The sequence below is a fragment of the Ostrea edulis genome, chromosome 1 (assembly GCF_947568905.1).
Source record: "Ostrea edulis chromosome 1, xbOstEdul1.1, whole genome shotgun sequence".
NCBI classification, from domain to species: domain Eukaryota; kingdom Metazoa; phylum Mollusca; class Bivalvia; order Ostreida; family Ostreidae; genus Ostrea; species Ostrea edulis.
This window is the reverse complement of record NC_079164.1, coordinates 61,902,958-61,929,235: the sequence shown is the minus strand read 5'-3', so window position 1 is coordinate 61,929,235 and position 26,278 is coordinate 61,902,958. Positions and strand designations below refer to the sequence as shown.

Sequence of the window (26,278 nt, the reverse complement as noted above, 5' to 3'; positions counted from 1 at the left end):
AACGGTTCCCACACATCTCCGCGGATTTTCGATGTTGAAGTAGCCACAGGATCACCAATTACATCTCGCCCTGAACTGACTCCAGTATACCGCCAATACCTTTCTGGAGAAATATCTCGCTGTGGAACTACCGCATCAGAATTTCTCCTGACCCTTCTTTGATGAATGTCGGTGATCCTTGGATGCATGTTCTCCCACTCGTTCTCTAGCTCAGCACCGAATCGTCCAATCCTGTCTTGAATGGAGTCGGGGGAAGTTTTGGTTTCTAAAACAGCTCTTTGTTCCGGTGCGGGACTTCTATTTCTTTCCGATACAAGACTGCTATCTCTCCGTGGTGTATTTTGTGCTAAGACATCTATTTCCTTCCGTGGTGTATTTTGTGCTAAGACTTCTATCTCCTTCCGTGGTGTATTTTGGGCTAAGACTTCTATCTCTCTCCGTGGTGTATTTTGTGATCCTTGGATGCATGTTCTCCCACTCGTTCTCTAGCTCAGCACCGAATCGTCCAATCCTGTCTTGAATGGAGTCGGGGGAAGTTTTGGTTTCTAAAACAGCTCTTTGTTCCGGTGCGGGACTTCTATTTCTTTCCGATACAAGACTGCTATCTCTCTCCGTGGTGTATTTTGTGCTAAGACATCTATCTCCTTCCGTGGTGTATTTTGTGCTAAGACTTCTATCTCCTTCCGTGGTGTATTTTGGGCTAAGACTTCTATCTCTCTCCGTGGTGTATTTTGTGCTAAGACATCTATCTCCTTCCGTGGTGTATTTTGTGCTACGACTATCTCTCTCCGTGGTGTATTTTGGGCTCTTCTCATTGGTTATTGACAAGTCCCGTTGGTGTAGCTCACTGTGGGACATTGTAGGTGATTGCTGTGGATAAACTTTACTTGTGAATATATTCACGGAGTCCCATTGTGGCATTTCCCGAGGAATTTCCAAACTCTTGCTATAATAAGGAATGGACAGTTTCGGTTTGTGATATCCAGGATACTTTGCTCGTGATGCTTGGATATTCTCCGATGCTGACAACTGATCACTTTCCGGTTCAGGTTCCTTTGTTGGAGACTGTGTAACAATAATTTTTGGAATGGTTACGTTCGGACCAGGGCCATTAAACGCCGGAGATATGGGGCGGAAAGTTGTCGACTTTTCCTCCTCTGAAACATTTTATGGGGTGGATTTCGGATGTGTCGCATCGACAAAGTTTTATATTTTTAATGTGAATTAAGGTAACTCCATACTCGCAGTTTTACCTGATACAAGTTTTAAAAATGTATTTATTTCCATTCAGTTAAAACTAACAAATTATCATAGGTCATCACACTTTTTAAGATATGAGAAGTACATACTAAACAGAATCATATATCACTGTCAGAAAATTGCAATTAATTTTTCCTTAAACATCGTTATAAATTTTTTTATACAAACTGGTTATATAAAAGATATAAGCCAAAAACTGTCCATTCTGTGAGAGAAAAAACTGATCGAGGCCCGTAGGGCCGAGATTAGTTCTTTCTCTTACAGAATGGACAGTTTGAGGCTTATATCCTACTTAAAACATTACATCTTTTGTTCTAAGAATGGACAAACTCAGGTAAACCCATTGACAATGATAATTATGAATAAAGCTATTTTGAATAGTCTGACAATAAACCAGTCTTGCGTAGAAGTCTGTTTCTTTTGTTCACTTACTGGACAGTGTCAGGTAAGTAGTCTTGTACTGCAGGTTTTATATTTACTCACTCTGTAGTACTGAGCCATATCAACATGTCCTCCTCTGATGGAGAGAGCATTTTCATTGCACAATCAACATTTAAGGATTTTAATGAAAATATTACAAATATTATCTTAAAGAGTGTTATATTCTAGATATGGAGGGTGAGAAAGTTATGGAGCCAAATTCTGATTTGAAAAGCATTGTGTTTTCGAATATTTGGATGGGGAAATTATTAACTCCAGCCAAAAGAACTCAATACGCCCATCTCGTAAAATGAAATGCAATTATTCATGAAAGCGAAAATAATAATTCAGAATTGGGATATGCTAATAAAGAAAACATAAAAAAGTGTTGTGAAGAAGTTTTGGAATGTGCCTCTGAATCCAGCGAAATTCAAATACAGTATGGAAACATGTCTTTCAAATTTAAGTTTTGATGCGATATGATAATGGACAATGGAATTTTTAAAAAAAGTTAATCCTAAAGTTGAAGCAGAGAATTCTACTAAGGGGAAATATCGTTTTAAGTGTTTCGGTGATTTTTCCGATATCTGTGTTGATTCTTACTTGTAGGGAATTTAAAATTGAATTTGAATCTCTTTTGATAAATGATACGTCTTTCTCTTATTTTCAGCCTACCTGTAGACGTCTAGTAAGTTATTGGGTTTACCTGGTACTGTCCAATAAGTTGATAATTACTGTCCATTATTTTAAAGAACGGACGGTATCTGTCCATTCTTAAAAATAGTGAACAGCAGTTATTAACGTATTGGACACCTGCAGGTAACCTTTTCACTACAAGTGGACTTTCTCCCATATAAAAGCCTAAAAAGACAAAGAATTGCGTAACAAAAATGTTTTAAGACGATATAGTAGCATTCATAACAATTTCATGAAACTGTATCTTCACAAAAATATACAGAATGTCTGTAAAAAAAAATAAAGGAAATCTGTCGCATGATAAGACTTGAGAAAGAAATCAATAGAAACAGAGTTATTGCCCTTGGATTCAATATTTTGAAACGTATCATTGATTATTCATCTATAACTTAGACTTTTAAAATAGTTTATTTTTAACAAGATTTTTTTTTATAATAACTATCGGAATTTATGTACCTATCATGCATACATCTAAGTAAATCATTGATTTTGCAAAATCTGATGACATCACAGGATGGTGGAATTACTTTAAGCGCTTGGTTTCCAGTTTTCAATATAGGAACAATGATTAATAATTTTGGAATTTAAAATTCTAAAAATACTAGTGATTGATACAGTTAATAATACCCATTACAGTATGATACAAGAGTATGCCGATTTCTAGCATTCAATATTGGAACAATAATTAATAATTTTGGAATTTTAAATTTTAAAAATACTAGTGATTGATAACAGTTACTCATACACGGTATGATACAAGAGTACCGCAAAATGCAGGTTACGTTACACGGTAGGGAATCCCGTTCTTAGTTAAATTGTTATGCATGCATAAAATTAATGTGGACTGCCGCAGCTTTCAATAGACGTTAATCAATTCAACAAAACACTTTTTGAGCGATAATCATGAAATAAAATTACTGGGTTGTTTAAGCATTCTAAAATGTACATGTAATCCAGAAATTCAGAACTCATGTTTATCTAATTTTCTTACCGTGTCCGTGTTTGTCCAACTCTCTGTTTTGTATTGCTTATAGGAGTTATGAGATTGATCACTGTTCGTTATCTTCACCTTGCATGTATTACATTGTAATGACTGAGCCATGCTGTCCAACCACATCAAAAGTTCGCCTATGAGCTTTGCCGATCTCGGACTTGCATTTTGCTGCAGCAGTGACAGATCATTTTGCAGAGCTCTGTTCTCTTCTACAATTTTACGATTTTCGTCATTCCATACAGTTTCACCTTCTTTCGTGGTTTCTGCGATGTGAAGCCTTATTTCATTATGACGTAAACATCGAGTTATCATTCTGACGTAACTTAAAAGTTTAGCAATATACGCCCAAACATCTGGGTAGCGGGTAGCGCAGAGGTAGTGATCTCACTTCTCAACGCTGCGACCCGAGTTCGATCTCCGTGATCGGCAGTGGTTGCATGTGGTTGTAGAGCGGTCGCCCTCTCGGACACGTGGGTTTCCTCCGGGTACTCCGCTTTCCTCCCATATAAATTACCCCTAGCGAAAACATCCGTGCATCAAAGGACCCCACTGGAAATAAGCTTTCGGGCTTTCATGGGTTATCCTTGGTATTTATATGTATGTATGTATGTATGTTTGTTTGTATGTATGTATATACATTGTATACATTTATTTATCTTATTCCGCTAGAGTTCGTTTGCTCACAACACGTAGGTGACGTAACGAGGTCAATCGGATCACGTGCTCGTCCTTTTCCGTAACCGGTAAGATGCATTTGAAAGCTCACGTTTCATATTGTAACGTACGACTGTGACGTCATAGTTACATTTGTGTACACATGGCAACAAACTCCCCGTCGAGGGCTCATTACGTCACTACAGACCTCAAACTCCCCGTCGAGGCCTCATTACGTCACCTACGAATAGACCTCTCCTATGTGACGCAGCACAATATACAGACAATATACAGGCAAATAACACAATCTCTCACCAGAGGGCGTTACGCTACGCTCCACAACACCTCTGTTATCGTCTAATTTACAAGAATTTTGTAAAACAGAGCGTCTTTGAAAATAAAATAAATCTGCATCATTTTCATAAATAAAACATACATTTATGAGTTAAAAACACATTGGTAGGTATCGAAACGCTGTATTACGTTAGTGCAACCTCCATATTTATGGAACTATTTTGTCTTGTCAAATGTATTATTTCACTTTCACTTCGTAACTATGGACTCTACATTAAAAAAAACTAGCGAGATTATAATGATGAAAATCTGACATTGCACAAAGAACAGAAACGTGCCTTTCTGTTGGAGTCAAAGACGTCATTTTGTTCGTGCGAGATCATGTGGTTAGCCGAACTATTTATCAGACGATAACAGAGGTGAAAGTGAAGCTTGCGTAGCGCGCCCTCTGGTGAGAGAATGGCAAATAACACTAAAGAAGTAGTTCGCAGTTAAAATTTTTAAGATATTGATATTAAGAGCATTAATATAAAAGTATGGATTTTATTTTAAACATAAAATGATCAAAAGATCAAAAAAAGTAGGGAGACTCTGTTCAAATTATTGTGTAAAGTAATGAACTTGATGTTTACGTTCTTGATTTGAAAGTTGTTTACGTTTGACGTTATGTTTGTTCGTCATTCTACAGTGACGTCACAGTATACGCGGCCTAAGAAATCGCTATCCCATAATGCCTAAGTGGAAGAGTTTGGTTTGTGAGCAAACGAACTCTGGTGGAAGTTTGTACAGACCTCTCCTATGTGACGCAGCACAATATACAGATTTGTATATTGTGAGTCCGCGATTATCACGCTGGCAAATAACAATAAAGAAGGAGTTCGTAGTTAAAAGCTTGAAAATATTGACATTGAGAGCATTAATATAAAAGTATGGATTTTATTTTAAACATAAAATTATCAAAAGACCATTAAAAGGTAGGGATACTCTGTTCAAATTATAGTGTTTAATGTTTACGGTCTTGTTTTGAACTGTTTACGTTTGACTTTGTTTTTTCGTCATTCTACAGTGACGTCACACAGTATACGCGACCTAAGAATTCGCTATCCCATAATGCCTAAGTGGAAGAGATTGGTTTGTGAGCAAACGAACTCTGGCGGAAGTTTGCACATGGCAACACTCTGGTGGCGCCGATCCACATTTGTGGTGACAGAACTAGCCGAGTAATTATGATTGGTATAGTCTCGTGCAACCAGACGCTCTGCTTTCTCCGTAAATATCCGACGAGCTTGTCGGAGATTTGCGGAGACAGCCGAGTGTCTGGTTGAATGCAATCTGATTAAAATAAGATCTTTGATCCGCTCTGTTATTGTTATGTCGCTACACACTCCATATCTAGAATATAACACTCTTTAAGATAATATTTGTAATATTTTCATTAAAATCCTTAAATTTTGATTGTGCAATGCTCTGTCCATCAGAGGACGACATGTTGTGTAGTGACATAACAATAACGGAGCGGATCAAAGATCTTATTTTAATCAGATTGGGTTGAATGAGACTACGATTGGTAATGAGGCCTTGACAGTGAGTTTGATATACGCCCTCAATCGGATCACGCGCTCGTCCTTTTCCGTAACCGGTTCATATGCGCTTACGGAAACAGTCGAGTAGTTACGATTGTAATCGCCCTAGCTATGACTATGGCACGCCACATTTATATTTATTCCTCTATAAAGATATCTTATTTACTATTCTATATTCAGTATTCATTTACTAAAAATATGCAAGATTATATGCGATGGGATCAATCTAATTAAAATTAGATCCCCTGATCCGCTCATCTACTATCGCTACAAGGTATGTGTAGTTACATGTATGTGTAGTTACATGTATGTGTAGCGATAGTAGATGAGCGGATCATAGGATCTAATTTTAATTAGATTGGCGAAGGGATGTAAATAGATTTATGATAAAGCAAAATTTTAGGACTTCATTAAGGACTTCTTTATTTCAAAGATACCAAGATATATATATATATCTTTTTAAAACATATAAGATATCTTATCTTCCTGAGAGTGTAAGAAGGAATTAGGGAAGACGGGGATGCAGTGAGAGGATATGAAGGAAATAGGGGAGGTAGTGAGAATGTAAGAAAGAAGCACGGAAGTCGAGGATGTAGTGAGAGGGTAAGAAGGAAGTAGAGAAGGTGGGGATGTAGTAAGAGGATGAGAAAGACGTAGAGACGGCGGGGATGTAGTGAGAGGGTAAAAAGGAAGTAGGGAAGGTGGGGATATGGTGAGAGAGTATGTAGGAAGTGGGGAAGGTGGAGATAAATAGGTGCATGTAAGATGATAGGGTGAGTCAATTCGCACAAGTCATCTGTATATACATAGAATGCAGAACTAAGGAAATACGCTGTATGAAGAAAGTGTCATAAATTTGAATTTTCCAAAAACAAGCACACGGAATTGTAATATTTTTGTCATCTAAATTTAAGAGAGGTTGCGTTTTATTTTTTTCAGTTTTGCTATATATATATATATATATATATATATATATATATATATAATAATAATAATAATAACAATATCATAAAGTGGAACCTGAACAACAGAGACTTTTAGCGTGACCAGGGGTTTGATCAATGATTTAACCTCATGATACGACGAAATACATGTAAATATATAATTAGTGTATTCTTTTTTGTGTTTGTGTGTTCTCATAATCGAAAACGATATAAATATCTAATTGTTTTATCTTAATTTAATGCAAGTCTTCTATATAAGGTAAAATACATTCTGCGAACAGACAGTTCTAAATTTTCTTCACATTATTTTTACATGCCCATCATCTCCCTATCCTATCCAAATGGTTATGCCCTAGTTATATCCAATCACATATCACCATCAAATTATTGAACAACAAGTTATATCCAATCACATATCACCATCAAATTATTGAACAACAAGTTATATCCAATCACATATCACCATCACATTATTGAACTACAAGTTATACCCAGTCACATATCACCATCACATTATTGAACTACAAGTTATATCCAATCACATATCACCATCACATTATTGAACAACAAGTTATATCCAATCACATATCACCATCACATTATTGAACTACATGTTATATTCAATCACATATCACCATCACATTATTGAACTACAAGTTATATCCAATCACACACCACATTATTGAACTACAAGTTATATCCAATCACATATCACCATCAAATTATTTGCATCTAATATCATTATGGCAAAAGAGAAGAAACGCAGACAAAATATGCCAACAGACAGACGGGCGGACTGGGTATTCTGATATGCTCCAAACTTCGTTTGCAGGGATGGGGAGGTTACTAAACTTTCTGGATAAACCTACTTCCTTGTCTGTATCAAATGTGCAGTCACGTCATCTCCCATATGAACCACATCTAATGTGTTTCTGTAGTGTCATACCGCGCATCAGGTATGATTTCGACCTTCACAGACTACTGTTTCACCAAGAAAATATCAGATAGGAAATGCAAGGCCTCGAATTTTGTATCTCATTTCCGGTTCCGTTCCTTTACATATTGTACTTTTCTCCTATACCTCTTAAAGACCTAGGTATTTCTACAGAACACTATGGAAAGCTGCTCCTTTCATCCTAAAGAGTAAGTCACACAAACCGCATGCTCGGAAAATGGCTTTTTATTCTCTTGAAGGTCAGTGTGGAGACATCTTTATCAATTTTATGATCTTCCTTGTATCTTCACGTGACTGCTCTCTGTGAAGCATGATCTTGTTTATATTTTGTTTGAACCTATTTTCGATGATTATAAACTGCATGCATGTAAAATCACTTCAAATAATTTTTGAAATGTCTACTTTATAGTATGGACCGCTTGCGGTGGCCTAGTAGTTAGGGCGACAACTTCACAGGTTCGATTCTCAATCCCGGCACCACGTCAAGCCTAAGACATACATGTAGCGACTATCTATTCATCAAGCGGCCAGCATTAGAATTGAAAGTCTTTTAGATACGACCTATGAAACGGAGGTCCTGTGTCAAGATAGGCGTTGGCACGATAAAGAACCCCCATTGTTAATACGGCCGTAATCGCCATGTATCGGTCAAAATTTGTGGCACTTCACCTGCAGCTGGTGACCTCTACACGAATAAAGTAAAATTCTGGAGTGCCACGTGCAAACATTTGTATAATATCCGTTCCCGATCCTAATATTCTAATACTCGGAAGCAATAAAAACTCAACTATACCAAGGATGTTTATACAAAAGTGCAAAAACAAATGAAATCAATAATCTGATGTTATATGTACTGTAGATTATCACATCTTGTGCTTGTAGTGTGTGAGGTATTCACAACGAACGACACTAGGGTCTGATTTTTATCAGATTGGCTCACCCGAATCCTCTTGCTCATACAGAGATGAGACTCACAGATTGACCATGGTCCAGTATTAAATCTGTCATCGCTAAATAATATACACCTTTACCTTTGAATATGTGTGTATATGTATATATGTACGTGTATATGTATGTACATATATAATTCATTGTTATTGTTGTGGATGCAGAAGGTGCACAGAGTAATTTAAGTGTGAATGTAGATTACAGTTGTATGTTTGTATGTATGTGTTTAAAATACAAAAATAATACATTTTAAAAAAAGAACAATAATATACACCACATGTATCACGACTTTTTGATATCAAAAATATTTTGCTGCCATTGTCCACACATTTTTGCAGACTCATTCTTTTAGTGGAGTCATCTTTTACTACCTGTAGATGCTCGTACATTCTATTGCCAATAGTCTTAATTTGTTAACGAGATAATTTCAGTCGTTTTGGATTATTGTCTTAGGTTAGGTGATTTATATTTTTAACATACACTGTACACTACATTAATTTTTCTTCGCGATTAAGGAATTACACGTACTAGCAAACAGTATACTATGACAAATGTGTTTTATGAACATTGGATCAAACAGAGTGTAGTAATTTCATAATGAATTTATAATGGTTACCAGGAACCACTATACTAAAATTATAGTTTACATTATATTTCTTACATACACGTATATCTTGGTTTTATGAGACCTTGTCACTTTATACGTAAAGGATATAAACATCAAACTGTCCATTCTGTGAGAGAAAGAACTGATCGAGGCCAGTTCTTTCTCTCAGTACGGGCCTCGATCAGTTCTTTCTCTCACAGAATGGACAGTTTGAGGCTTATATCCTACTTAAACATTACATCTTTTGTTCTAAGAATGGACAAACTCAGGTAAACCCATTGACAATGATAATTATGAATAAAGCTATTTTGAATAGTCTGACAATATAACCAGTCTTGCGTAGAATTCTGTTTCTTTTGTTCACTTATTGGACAGTGTCAGGTGAGTAGTCTTCTACTGCAGGTTTTATATTCACTCTTTCTATAGTACTGAGCCATATCAACATGTCCTCCTCTGATGGGGAGAGCATTTTCATTGCACGATCAAAATTTAAGGATTTTAGTGAAAGTACTGTAAATATGTGTTATATTCTGAATATGGAGGGTGAGAATGTTATGGAGTCAAATTTTGATCTGAAAAGCATTGTGTTTTCGAATATTTGGATGGGGAAATTATTAACGCCAGCCAAAAGAACCCAATACGCCTATCTCGTGAAATGAAATTATTCATGAAAGCGAAAATAATAATTCAGAATTAGGATATGTTAATAAAGAAAACATAAAAAAGCGTTGTGAAGAAATTTTGGAATGTGCCTTTGAATCTAACAAAATTCAAATACCTATGGAAATATGTCTTTCAAATTTAAGTTTTGATGCGATATACCTCTGGTGTGTCCAGGGGTCCGTGTTTGCCGAACTATCTATTTTGTATTGCTTGTAGGAGTTATGAGATTGATCACTGTTCGTTATCTTCACCTTGCATAGTAATGGCTAATGGAATTAAAAAATTGTGAATCTTACGAGTTGAAGCAGAGAATTCTACTAAAGGGAAATATCGTTTTTAAGTGTTTCAGTGATTTTTCCGATATTTGTGTTGATTCTTACTTGTAGGGAATTTAAAATAAAATGTGTATCTTTTTGACAAATGTATTGTCTTTGTCTTATATTCAGCCTACCTGTAGACGTCTAATAAGTTATTGAGTTTACCTGGCACTGTCCAATAAGTTGACAATTACTGTCCATTATTTTTAAGAACGGACAGTATCTGTCCGTTCTTAAAAATAATGGACAGCAATTGTCAACTTATTGGACACCTACAGGTAACCTTTTCACTATAAGTGGACTTTCTTCTATATAAAAGCCTAAAAAGACAAAGGATTGTGTAACAAAAATGTTTTAAAAAGCACTAAAATGACCAACGACACGATCAACCAGATTGTCAAATTTTCGGGACGACCTGTCCCTTCTTCAGGACAAACGAAAAGATTTACATAATGTGGCCAATATTAACAAAGAATAATAACAAAACAACAAAAACTACACCTAGCACTTCAACTACACTAAAGCTACAAACGTATTTACACCGCATACTAAGTTTTTGGTTTTTAAGCTTGCCAATCAATGTTAAAGGCGGAGCGATTTACGACATGTCCAGATACAGGAACAAAAAATGATGACACAGCAGAATGATGACACAGCAGATACAGGAATAAATAAAATCAATATATGCACTTAGGAGTGCCTGAGCCGAGTTGTATGGGATACATTGTAAAGTCAGGAATGATGTGGCATATTTATAATTGTGAAGAACTAATTTCAGTTTTAAACTTTTCGAGTTACTGTCCAGAAACCATATTTGTCTGAAGTTTTCAACCTCTTTTCGGTCACTGTGACCTTGACCTTTGACATTTTTCTCCAAAATCAATATGGGCCTTGCTTTGCTGGTATCCAACAATATATCCAAGTTTCATTTGATTCAAATTAAAAAATTTCGAATTATCCTCCGGAAACCAAATTTTTTTGGGGGAATTTTAAATCCATTTTCTGTCACTGTGACCTTGACCTTTGATTTTCTGCAAAATCAATAGGAGTCTTCCTTGCCTGGTACATAACAATATCTTTAAGGATCATTTGATTCGGATTTAAACTTTCTGAGTTATCATCCGGAAACCAAATATTTCTGAAATTTTTATTCTATATTCGGTCACTGTGACCTTGACCTTTGACCTTTCTCTCCAAAATCAACAGGGGTCTTTCTTAGCTGGTACCCAACAATATATCAAAGTTTCGTTTGATTCGGATTTAAACTTTCTGAGTTATCATCCGGAAACCAAATTTTTCTGAAATTTTCATTCTATTTTCGGTCACTGTGACCTTGACCTTTGACCATTTTCCTCCAAAATCAAAAGGGGTCTTCTTTACTTAGTACCCAACAATATTTCAAAGTTTCATTTGATTAGATTGTAAACTTTTCGAGTTATCATCCGGAAACCAATTGTTGACGCCCAACCGCCCGATCGCCCGCCCGCCCGCATCACCAAAACAATAGCCGAGTTCAACTTCGTTGCAACTCGGCTAAAAATGATGACACAGCAGATACAGGAACAAAAAATGATGACACAGCAGATACAGGAATAAACAATGATGACACAGCAGATGCAGGAATAAAAAATGATGACACAGCAGATTCAGGAATAAAAAATGATGACACAGCAGATACAGGAACAAAAAATGATGACACAGCAGATATAGAAATAAAAAAATGATGACACAGCAAATACAGGAATAAAAAATGATGACACAGCAGATGCAGGAATAAAAAATGATGACACAGCAGATTCAGGAATAAAAAATGATGACACAGCAGATACAGGAATAAAAAATGATGACACAGCAGATACAGGAATAAATAATGATGACACAGCAGATACAGGAATTAAAAAATGACACAGCAGATACAGGAATAAAAAATGATGACACAGCAAATACAGGGGAAAAAATGATGACACAGCAGATACAGGAATTAAAAATTGACACAGCAGATACAGGAATAAATAATGATGACACAGCAGATACAGGAACAAACAAGATGTGCTTGTGAAACACAAATGCCACCGATAATGGCCAATTCCAAAGATGGCCAAGGTCACAAGGACAAATATCTTGGTACCAATAGGAATATATTGTCACAAGAAATGCTGATGCGCAGTATGAAAGCTCTAATATTTACCATTTAGAAGTTATGACCAATGTCAATTTTTTGGGTCAAATGTCAAGGTCAAAAGGTTTAGTACCCACGGAAATGTCTTGTCACAAGGAATACTCATGTGAAATATCAAATCTTTAGCACCTACTGTTCAAAAGTTATTAGCAAGGTTAAAGTTTCAGACAGAATGACAGAATTACAGAATGACAGACAGGACAAAAACAATATGCCCCCCGATCTTCGATCTCGGGGCATAAAATTGATGACACAGCAGATACAGGAACAAACAATGATGACACAGCAGATACAGGAACAAAAAATGATGACACAGCAGATACAGGAATAAATAATGATGACACAGCAGATACAGGAACAAACAAAAGTGATGATACAACAGAGAGATCGAGAGGAAATGCAAAAATTTAAGATATCAAAAGGAATATATAACAAATACAAGAATCAAAAGGAATATACAACAAATACAGATATCAAAAGGAATACACAACAAATACAGGAATCAAAATGAATATACAACAAATACAGGTATCAAAAGGAATATACAACAACAAATACAGGAATCAAAAGGAATATACAACAAATACAGGATTCAAAAGGAATATACAACAACAAATACAGGAATCAAAAGGAATATACAACAAATACAGGTATCAAAAGGAATATACAACAACAAATACAGGAATCAAAATGAATATACAACAAATACAGGATTCAAAAGGAATATACAACAAATACAGGAATCAAAAGGAATATACAACAAATACAGAAATCAAAAGGAATATACAACAAATACAGGAATCAAAAGGAATATACAACAACAAATACAGGTATCAAAAGGAATATACAACAACAAATACAGGTATCAAAAGGAATATACAACAAATACAGGAATCAAAAGGAATATACAACAACAAATACAGGTATCAAAAGGAATATACAACAACAAATACAGGTATCAAAAGGAATATACAACAACAAATACAGGAATCAAAAGGAATATACAACAAATACAGGTATCAAAATGAATATACAACAAATACAGGTATCAAAATGAATATACAACAAATACAGAAATCAAAAGGAATATACAACGAATACAGGATTCAAAAGAAATATACAACAACAAATACAGGAATCAAAAGGAATATACAACAAATACAGGAATCAAAAGGAATATACAATGAATACAGGTATCAAAATGAATATACAACAAATACAGGTATCAAAATGAATATACAACAAATACAGGTATCAAAATGAATATACAACAAATACAGGTATCAAAATGAATATACAACAAATACAGAAATCAAAAGGAATATACAACGAATACAGGATTCAAAAGGAATATACAACAACAAATACAGGTATCAAAAGGAATATACAACAACAAATACAGGAATCAAAAGGAATATACAACAAATACAGGTATCAAAATGAATATACAACAAATACAGGTATCAAAATGAATATACAACAAATACAGAAATCAAAAGGAATATACAACGAATACAGGATTCAAAAGGAATATACAACAAATACAGGTATCAAAACGAATATACAACAAATACAGGTATCTAAAGGAATATACAACAAATACAGGTATCTAAAGGATTAATATACAACAAATTCAGGAATCAAAAGGATTACACAAAAACAAATACAGGAATCAAAATGAATATACAACAAATACAGGAATCAAAAGGAATATATAACATATACAGGAATCAAAAGGAATATATAACAAATACAGGTACATTTATATCAAAAGGAATATACAACAAATACAGAAATCGAAAGGAAACTATAACAGACACAGGTATCAAGGTACATATACAACAGACATATTTTCATTTTGTTCCTATATCGGTGCAAATGGTGCAATATAACCCCATTAGACTTTCAGTGCAATATCTGCATCCATGATGAGAAAGTCCAGAAAACTATTTGACCTACTTTAAGCACTAAAGTAGTTCACGGTGCATCGATCAAGTTGAAATGTGGACTGATTATGTATTTATCTGAGAAGGATGTTGCGACAAAATTTCAGAGTAACATCTATATTCATAACAGAAAAAATACCTGAAAAACTTTTTGACCTATTTCTACCCCTAAAGTAGGTCATGGTGCACCAATCCAGATGAAATGCAAAATGAACTTATATTCCTCCGAGAGGAAGCTTGTGACGTACTAAATTTGAGGGCAATGTCTGTATCCGTAACGAAAACAATGTTTTTCTACGAAATGATACTACAACCTTGACCTTTGACCTTGACACATTAGACATCTTTCTCTTATCATGGTGATCAAATGTACCAAGTTGTAAGATCCTTGACCTTACGGTTTGGTCTAGATCTTGCCTACAAAGTTTTCCTACTTAGCGATACTACGACCTTAACCTTTGATTTCTGACCTTGAAGAACAAAAGGCGTCCTCCACTTGGCATGAGTAGTATATGTACCAAGTTTGACGGTTCTACCTCCAATAGTTCGGTCTGTATTCTGCCTGCAAGGTTTTCCTTTTAACTGATACTACGACCTTGACCTTGAAAAACAATATGCATCTTCCTCTCATCATGGTGATCAAATGTATCAAGTTGTAAGATCCTGGACTTACGGTTCAGTCTGTATACTGGCTGCAAGATTTTCCTACTACATGTAAGTGATACTACGATCTTGACATTGACCTTGAGAAACAATAAGCATCTTCCTCTCATCATGGTGATTAAATGTACCAAATTGTAAGATCCTGGAGATTACTTTTCATTTTGTATTTTGCCCACAAGGTCCGGACAGACGGACGACGCCATACCATAATACGGGTGTATGAAAATAGAATAAAACAGACAGAGATAGTAGAAGGAAATGCAACAGATACAGAGATCAAAGGGAAAATACAACAGGTACAGGTATTAAAAATGAAAATACAATAAGTACACGTTTTTAAGAATAGTAAAATACAAGAGGCAAAGAGAGCAAATGGAAAATACAACAGATAAATGCGTCCGTATAAGTTATAATTTAAAAGTATGTATCGATGGTTTTTATACTAATATCATTCCTACAAATTTTTGCATCGTAAGAATAACAAGGCATTTGTATACATTCATAGCCTTACATTTTGAAATGGAATTATTTTACCACAGGAATTGAATTAATACAACGTGAAGATAACAAACTGATAAATCTCATAACTGCTATAAGTTATACAAAATAAGAGTTGGGCAAACACGGACCCCTGGACATATATGTGGGATCAAGTGTCTAGGAAGATTAAGCATCACCTGTCGATCGATCACACCCACCGTGATCCCTATGTTTTGATCAAGTAAACGGAGTAATCCACAGTCAAAATCAGTGTGCCAAGAACGGCCAAAAATACTATACCGCCACAAAATCACAAATAAAACAGGTTCATAATAAAGAAATCACACAGTCATGTAACAAAATCACGACAAATATCTGAATGTAAAAACCCATACATATATAACAAAGTCACGACAAATATCTGAATGTAAAGCCCCATACATATATAACAAAAGCACAACAAATATCTGAATGTAAAGCCCCATACATATAAACAAAAACATGACAAATATCTGAATATAAAGCCCCATTATAGAACAAAGTCACGTCAAACATTAGAATGTACAACCCCATACATATATGTAAGACTCTAAAGTACGATGGTCGCTCCAAAGTGCGATGGTCGCTCCAAAGTACGATGGTCTGAGCCAAAGTGCGATGGTTTGCTAACGTTACGGACGCCAAAGTGCGATGGCCACGCCAAAGTCCGATGGTGCGGAGTTCAGTAACGTTTGTGACGTCACGTCATTGTAACGTCATTCTTAACGTCTTTCAAAATACCAAAGAAATGCAACACGGACGATAGCAATGGCAAGGTATACAAGGTTGGGGATAGTGAGAACGGCAAAGTACATTTGTTGTCGAGCTATCTTCGCCCAAACATTCTTTAATTCATGATTATTTATTATTTGTGACGTACACGTAATAAGATTCTGGGAATATGCTATAATGCAAAACATTCTATACGATTTCGCGGTAATGAAATAAGTTGAACTTCTTATTTTTTATGCATGGATTTTGCATTGATATTTTAGTGAAACAACACACGGTTGGTACAGTCTGTACCACAACACAAACCAATGGATTTCGGCGTGCCACACCATCGCACTTTGGCGTGTCAGACCATCGGGGTTTGGCGTGTCACACCATCGGGGTTTGGCGCAGACCATCGGGGTTTGGCGTGACCATCGCACTTTGGAGTCCCATCGCACTTTGGCGTCTTACATATATAACAAAATCACGACAAACATCAGAATATAAAGCCCAGTACATATATAACAAAATCACGACAAATATCTGAATGTAAAACCCCATACATATATAACAAAATCATGACAAATATCTGAATGTAAAAACCCATATACACATATAACAAAATTACGACAAATATCTGAATGTAAAAACCCATACATCATATAACAAAATCACGACAAATATCTGAATGTAAAAACCCATACATATATAACAAAATCATGACAAATACCTTAATGTAAAACCCCATACATATATAACAAAATCACGACAAATATCAGAATGTAAAACCCCATATTTATATAACAAAAGCACAACAAATATGTGAATGTAAAGCCCCATACATATATAACAAAATCACGACAAATATCAGAATGTAAAAATCCATACATATATAACAAAATCACGACAAATATCAGAATATAAAGACCCATACATATATAACAAAATTACGACAAATATCTGAATGTAAAAACCCATACATATATAACAAAATCACGACAAATATCTGAATGTAAAGCCCCATACATATATAACAAAATCACGACAAATATCTGAATGTAAAAACCCATACAAATATAACAAAATCACGACAAATATCTTATGTAAAGCCCCATACATATATAGCAAAGTCACGTCAAATATCAGAATGTAAAAACCCATACATATATAACAAAGTCACGTCAAATATCACAATATAAAAACATATACATATATAAGAAAATCACGACAAATATCTGAATGTAAAGACCCATATACATGTATATATAAGAAAATCACGACAAATATCTGAATGTAAAAACCCATATACATGTATATATAAGAAAATCACGACAAATATCGGAATGCAAAACCCATGCATATATATATAACAAAATCAGGACAAATATCAGGATATAAAAATCCATACCATTATTTAATAAAATGACGACAAATATCTGGATATAAAACCCCATACAATCACGACAAAATATCAAAATGTAAGAAAACATATAATGATATAACAATACCAATACAAAATATCAGATTATAAAAAAACCCATGGAATTATATAACAAAATGACCAAAAAAAAAAAAAAAAAAAAACCCGAGTGCAAGAAAGGTTAATTTTTTTTTTCAATCTTTCAACAAATGCATTCCATGTACTTGCAAAACTAATTAGCTCCATAGAACCGAAATCTTGTTTCGTTGTCCTTGAGAAACAATGAAACTGTGCTGATAGATAATAATGAAAAATCAATGTGATGATGGCGATCTCGCAGAACAATCCACATCTTACTGTACGACGAACTTGTTTGCTTCATTGAATTGAATCCCAGAGCAAATAGTGTAATGGGACCACAGAGGAGCATACATCGTGAATATTATAATATCATATCAACATATCATTGTAGATATACATGTACATGTTTTCATACTGTTAATATCTAGATTCTAGATTCTCTCTCTCTCTCTCTCTCTCTCTCTCTCTCTCTCTCTCAATTCCGCCATTTGTTCCCTACTCATTTTTTCCTTATTAATAAGTATGTTGGAATATAGATAATATGCATGTTTCAAACAGAGTATTTCTATGTTATCAACTACTTGTGATTGTTTTGATTAAAATGTAAACAGAAATTGCACTAGCGCACCATTAAACACTACATTTGAAAAAGGACAATAGTATAAATATGCTTTAAAATTTCAAAACCAACAATATACCAAAAATTGACATTTAACAGTCCAATTTATAAAAAATATTAAACAGGGATCAAGATAATAAATATAAGGAGTAAGATTATAGTTAGAAGAAATCCACTCAAGGATTCAGATTATAGCTATAAAAATTCCTAGCGCATAGAATGTAACTATAAAAAGGTTATAGTTATAAAAATTCTAAACAAAGATTCAGGTTATAGCTATAAAAATTCCAAACAAAGATTCGGGTTATAGTTATAAAAACAAAGATTCAAGTTATAGTTATAAAACTTCTAAACAAAGAATCAGGTTATAGCTATAAAAATTCCAAACAAAGATTCGGGTTATAGTTATAAAAACAAAGATTCAAGTTAGGTTATAAAAATTCTAAAACAAAGATTCAGATTATAGCTATAAAAATTCCAAAGAAAGATTCGGGTTATAGTTATAAAAACAAAGATTCAAGTTATAGTTATAAAAATTCTAAACAATGAATCAGGTTATAGCTATAAAAATTCCAAAGAAAGATTCGGGTTATAGTTATAAAAACAAAGATTCAAGTTATAGTTATAAAACTTCTAAACAAAGAATCAGGTTATAGATATAAAAATTCTAAACAAAGATTCGGGTTATAGTTATAAAAACAAAGATTCAAGTTATAGTTATAAAAATTCTAAAACAAAGATTCAGATTATAGCTATAAAAATTACAAACAAAGATTCAGGTTATAGTTATAAAAATTCTAAACAAAGATTCAGATTATAGCTATAAAAATTCCGAAGAAAGATTCGGGTTATAGTTATAAAAACAAAATTTCAAGTTATAGTTATAAAATTTCCAAAGAAAGACTCAGATAATAGTAATATGACTTCCAAACAAGTTGATAATGCAACAAAAGTTTCACCTTAAAAGAAATGAGTGTTTTTTGTAGGTATCTTGCTATCTACATTCATTACAATATACACAGATTTTTACAGAAATATACAATTTGTACGCATAAGAATTCACTTATATCTGAACGAGAATGTAAAATATAGTACACATACAACTCTTTCAGAGTTCAGTATAAATTATTCACTGTTAATTGAATGAATGAAATACTTATACAAAATTCAAGCTTTCAAGGGAAAAAAATGTTAAAATATGAAAATGCTAGTAATATACGTAAAACGATCGCACCTATTATTATTCTAGGTCAAGGATTTTTTGTGCCAGTAATTTTCCGTCGCATAAGTCAAAAGAAGCTACAATGCAAAATGGTATCACACAAAAAGTAGTCCCATTCAATGAAGGTTATTAAAAGCAATACCTTGTTTATAGACATTTTATTCTAAGATGACGCAATTGTTCTTTTCGCAATAAAAAAAAAATTGACAAATGAAAATAACATGAAATAATAATAACGATCGTAATTATTTGCAAAAAAGTAATATTTCTACATGTAACGACAATAAAAGGATGAGCTATTGTTATTAGAAGGAGATGTATGTCAGAATAAACTCATTTGTCAATAATTTACATTTAGTCAAGTTTTATGTAGCATACATGTATGAGGAATGCATGTTTACTTATAGTGATAGCGGCTGACCAGAACAAAATTCTCAAATGACTTTACTCCTCAAATGTTTATCAACCCTTATATTCATGTTAAATGACCGCAAATTTTCTAAAGCAACAAAAATACAATACACAAACGACCATGTATTCTTACATCTGCACATTATATATCTTGTGTATCAGATCACTATGCAAATGATTTAGGTCGGGGAGCATGTACTGAACGTCGGCAACTCTTGCAGAATATTCTATAAACAGGTAAAACAACATTTTATATATTCTAATTCTAACATTTCTATTGTATATGAATGTTTGCAAAGCAATAGTAGTATGCATTCTTTGGAAAGCGTCCTTATTGTTAAGCCTACATTAAAGACTTGTAAAGGACTAGCCAAAAATAATGGGACAAATTGGCTACTCAAACCAAAAATCTGTGAAATGTATGAAATATCAATTTGTTTAAAAAAAGATGTAGTATAAAGGGAGATATTGCATAATTATATTTGCATATACATGTATTGGCAAAGTTACAAGTGTTCATCGTAAAATGTAGGCTAAACAAAACAGACGCCATCTTTAATATTTTGCATGTCATCATTTATGAAATGTTCATAAAATAATGAAAAGAAATTGGAAAAAAATCAATAGAAAATCATAATATTGTTTCGTGCAAGGTACAGTTTAGTTAGTGAAAGTGATAATATATGTTATATTTTAGATTAAATTTGGAAAGGGCAATCAATCTTGGTATTTCCGGTAACATTGCAAGACAGAAATATCATGAATACATATATAGATTATTTAGACAAATGTATCCTTTCCTGTCAAGCATGTTCCCTTCAAAACATTCCTCGAATAATAAGTTGTATGGTGTTTTCTTTTCGAAAGAAAAGAAATTCACGTTGTTAAGAATAAAAATTCTTCTCAGTCAAACTGGCTTGATTTGATCTAGCCTTTATAACACGTGACAGTGACGTGTTGTAGTGTTGGCAAGACATGTAGAAGAAATCAACCCAATTTTGCTAATAAAGAACCTTAACTAAGGACATGATTTTACAGTGCTCTCAGCCATCATTCTGAACATTTTAAAAGTGTTTACTGCAAGAAAGATTGCTTTGTACAAAATGGAATTTGGTTTATAATCTTTAGAATTGATTAAAACATGTTAGACATGGACAAATGTAAAACGCTCTACAACATAAAACAGACAAATTTCTATAAATTTAAGGAAGCTCATTACACCAAAACTTATACTACATGTATTTGTGACACTACGGCACAAGATGGCGATTTAAATGTTTTGTGAAATTATTCATATTGATCGATTTATTTCTCTATCATCGTAGCTCAGTGGATAAAAAAGTATAGGCTAAGTGACCGACAGATCCCGAGTTCAGATCTCCTGGAGTCTTTTGTTCATAATTATTAAAATACATTTTTGAAAATTATATATTTAAAATCCCAAATTGCATATTTTCTGTCTTTTTTTTTTTTTTTTACCTATATACTTATTATTTTGTACTGATGTAGTGAGCCACAATAATTTACTTAACATCAACATTTAAAGAATGAGTAATTTGCAAACATCTTTGTAGAAAGTCATATTTAACAATTACTTAGTATAATGAAAAGTACAAATTAGTGTTTACATTCATGTACGCCACAACACGCACGTCTGTTGTCAGTATCATTGATCCACCCCCTCAAAATAATATTAAAGCAGGTAGACACCATCAACTCCGGAAAACACATTTGAATATTGAACCTTTCTTTTACCAGAGGGCGCTTTACACAAGTTTCACTAATGCGCTCTTTTTAGACTCGGGATGTGACGTATGGATCAACAAAAATATAATCATAATGGATCATAATGATAATGGATAGGACTGGACTCTTCCAGAGATTTTTTTTTATAAATATATGGGAATAAACGTATGTAATGTAAATGTATATTATGTATAACATGATCTAGACAAGAGCTGAAGGAAAGTGTAGTAAATATAACCTCAAATTATTCTTTGTGTTTAACTTCCTGTATGTTATGTATTTTTAGAAACAGGGCATTACTGTGTAGGGATACCTTTGAACAATGACAAAAGACTGAATAGTAACAGTCACATTAGTAGAGGAAATTTTCCTTAAGATATTGGATAAGAATGTTTTACATTGACCAATGCTAAAAGTCTTTTTCACGTGCCATGATTCTTAATTACGTATTTCAATCATTGATGGGCATGTTTAGCAAAATTTCATTCATCAAGGGTAAGTTATGAAAGGTTTTTTTTTTTATATACAAATTGTGTATTATGGGAGAACATTTTCATTATTTAATACAAATGCATAACAAATATAATGTTCAGAAAATATGATAAAAACTGTGATATTAGGGATTTTGTATTGTATGCCAAATATGCAAGAACAGTGCAAATTGTATGTTTAATTTCCTTCTTATAAGTTCTTAAGGAAGTAAAAACTACTTCCTGACCGAACATTTTGACTGACTGGAAGGAGTCTATATCATTTTAATTAAGAAGGTATAGCTTTTTCAAGAACGTTTCTATAATTTCCCAAACATTTTTGTAATGAGAAGTAAAAAAAAATATTGTTACGTTGAAAACTATTGTGCATCGCATATAGATTAACAACCCTAAACTGATAGTTCTAACCCTTGTATAACAAGCCCAGCCCTTGTATAACGCCTAAACTGACAAGCCTAACTCTTGTATAACGCCTAGACTGACAAGCCTAACCAGTGTATAACGCCTAGACTGACAAGCTTAACTCTTGTATCACGCCTGGACTGACAAGCCTAACTCTTGTATAACGCCTGGACTGACAATCCTCACCCTTGTATAACACCTAGATTGATTGATTATATATTGTTTAACGTCCCTCTCGAGAATCTTTCACTCATATGGAGATGTCATCATTTCCGGTGAAGGGCTGCAAAATTTAGGCCTATGCTCGACGCTTACAGTCTTTGAGCAGGGAGGGATCTTTATCGTGACACACCTGTTGTGACCCGGGGCCTAGGTTTGTGCGGTCTCATCCGAGGGACTGCCCCATGAAGTCGCCTCTTGCGACAAATAAGGGGTACTGAGGACCTATTGTAACCCGAATCCCCACGGCGTCACTTAGACTGATAACCCTGACTTTTGTATACCACCTAAGCTGATAACCTTGTATACCGAATAGATTGACAAAGCTTATCTTGTATACTACATGGACTTGAATGCTGCCTCGAATGAGAACCCCAACCCTTGTAACCTGCATAGAATGAAAACCCCAACCCTTGTAACCTGCATAAAATAAAAGCCCTAACCTTTGTGACCTGCATAAAATGAAAACCCTAACCCTTGTAGAACGCATGACAGGGTGTGTTACAAGGATTAAAGTTGTCGACAATTTTAATCCATGTAATACACCTTGTCAGACAACCTGAACCCTGAATACTGCATTAACTGTACAACACTTAGACCCTCCTATCGTGCTATGTCAACTGTCGGACTGTAAACCTGGCACTCTCGCTGACTGTCCAGACACGTACCATCGTTTTTCTATGTGGTCAGAGTTGGCTTCATAAAGAAACCCTGACAAGTATTAAAAAAAACCATGTTTCACCCCATCTTCAAAACCCTAATTCGTTGGGGTGGGTGTTATAGTCTTCTACTATGACTGTTTCTAAAGTAATATTTTTCCATAATTCATGTTCTTAAAACGTGGGGGAGGGGGCGACTACTACATGTACTATTAATGCTCATACTTCGGTAAACAGTGGAGGACTCAATGTATATTTTTCATTTACATTACAAGTAACAAATCATGGTAATTGTCAAAAAAGTGAGTGCCCACCCCCCACTCCCCGATTTTACGTGCCTGCTGTCCACCTGACGGCCTCTATCCAACACAAACCTATCTCCCGGCCTGGAACCCGTTCTTTTGTAAGTTTTCGTGTAAGTTGTTTGATAAATTGTAATTCGCAATAAAATTCCATTATTTTGGAACGACTTCACTATATACCATATTTAGGCCTCAATTTTCTAAACTCAGAAAACGGCTATTTCTGCTTGAACAAAGTGTTAAGACCTTTCAAGCATTCGATAAATACAGTATACATTATGTAATTACAGGGACGTGATATACAGAGGATATACGAGAAAAAAATAGTTTTAAAAATTCCGTCTCACTAGTGAAATGAATTATATATCCAACACCAATACTTTTCTGTTTATTACATATTCTTCGGTTTTTCTTTCACCCCTTTTAGCTATTCTCTTTATTGACTTATAAAGCTACGTTTCCAATTTGCTTTGCCTTTGATATCTGTACAAATTGCAATGATAGACATTTCCTCATGAATGCGATGCAGTTGTGAACAGTGTGTATATGGTATGAATCGTGATAAATATAATACTTCTACTTTCAACGGCTGGAAATTTCCACAAAAATGAAAGTATATTGTACAAATAAGAATTTTGAAAATCCATGCGGGTTTGATATGAACTGCAACGTCACATCGGGTTACTTTTCATGAAGCGCTAATGCGCACTTCATGAAGTACGCCGGCGTGAAGCGTCGCAGTTCATACCCTCATGTATTTTCAAATCTTCGCAGAAAATATAGTACGCCATGAAAAATGAAAAAATATAAATCAATACATTTTAACAATGAGGCAACTTTGATTTCACTAGTTCTGGCTGTTATCTTCACACTATGAAGATGTGAAAATATCGTTTTTTATTCAATGAATAAACTATGTACAGTATTTCACTGTTGAAAATGCGATAAACTGTAATATATTCGTAAATGTAAATTCTATCAGGGTTTTTGAAGATTGCTTCGACTGAACTTACCACAAAGCGCTCAAGATATATTCCTTTACGAATATAATTCACATCAGAGATTTAAAACAAATCCAGTAAAATTTGCAGGACTGCAGAATGCACACTAAAGAACATATAGCTTTTCAGCACACCCTCCTACATCGACCGGTGTAAATGAAATGAACATTTGACACAGTTTGCTTTTGCATCCCAGCTTACGTTTTTGCGTTGTATTTCGGGTATAGATATTTTACGTCTCTCTTGAATTGAACACGTGAGTGTGAAACATCGCAATTGCTGAAAATACGCAGTTACGTCTTTATCAGATGTTCTCCGTAAAAAAGAAATGGTGTGTGACTTAATTATCATTATATAATTATAATGTTGTAATCCAAAAGATAATGAAAAAGAAATAAAAAAAACGAAAGGTGCAACTGTTTAAATTATAGACAACAGAAATATGATACCGAAGATAGTATACTGAAAGCACTAGTACCAAAGTAGTGTTTGTTAGTCAAGTTTACTTCTCTCTTCGGAGTTGGTTATTTATTGTTTCCTATTCGGGTTAAATACTGTAATTTCTGTACTTAATTGATTTCGATTAATTAAGTACGGTAAAAATCAAGTTATTTTCATTTCATTCGCAAATATTGTAGATTAAAAAGGTGGGCTTTAAAACCGCTCCAAGTCTAAGAGCACAAAAATTCTCAAAGCTAATATCATGAACAGAAATCATTCCTTCTGAATCTGAAATTCAGCCAATCATTGATGATTACAGGGACCAGCGGATTTTATAGAAATTGACGATCTTTTTAATGGTAATACATTAATTAAGTATGTTACAAAAAGACAAATTTTAAAAGCATCAGTAAAACCTAAATTATCGTTGTTTTAACAACAGCTTGGTATACAGCCGCCAAATTCAGAAAAAGCATATGATAGAAAATATATAGTGAAATATCTATATTCTAAGTGTTACGGGAACAAATTCTAAACTGCGCACTTCAATCTCTCCTGGTGAAATCTAAATTTATTGCGTAGTTACCAAATCTAAAGAATTTCGATTTACAAACCCTGGGTCATTACAAATTACCGAGACTGATTGAGATCAGTAAATTATTTGCGCAAAGACTACACTTTTATTCAAAACCAAACACCATCACAATTTTTAAATTCGTGTGTTTAAATGATGTTGCAATATTCAGATAACATTATTTCCTACTGTTAGAAAGATGTCCTAATTTTCTATTCATGGAATTTTATTTTTCTCAAATAATATTAAATGATAAAGAACTGTCGTGCAATTATTCACTTAAGTGTTATTTTTATTTGTTTGTTGTAAATCTGTCTACGTGTGTTTTCTCACG

The 26,278-nt window shown here is 34.0% G+C and overlaps 1 protein-coding gene and 1 long non-coding RNA gene across 2 annotated transcripts in view; one reads left to right on the top strand and one right to left on the bottom strand.

Annotated features, from left to right (window-relative positions):
* Window positions 1–7,066: 7,066 nt before the first annotated feature.
* LOC125648458 (uncharacterized) lies at window positions 7,067–25,325 on the bottom strand. The gene is made up of 2 exons (XR_007360310.2): window positions 24,942–25,325; window positions 7,067–8,101 (listed from the first exon to the last, which is right to left on the bottom strand). It is a non-coding gene; the product is annotated as an uncharacterized LOC125648458 (long non-coding RNA).
* Window positions 17,968–26,278, top strand: part of LOC125648412 (glycogen-binding subunit 76A-like) — a 16,571-nt gene continuing 8,260 nt past the window's right edge. Inside the window, exons 1-2 of the mRNA XM_056155829.1 lie at window positions 17,968–19,030; window positions 19,126–20,346. The gene's annotated coding sequence lies outside the window, so the exon portion shown is untranslated. The remainder of the gene's footprint in view (window positions 19,031–19,125; window positions 20,347–26,278) is intronic.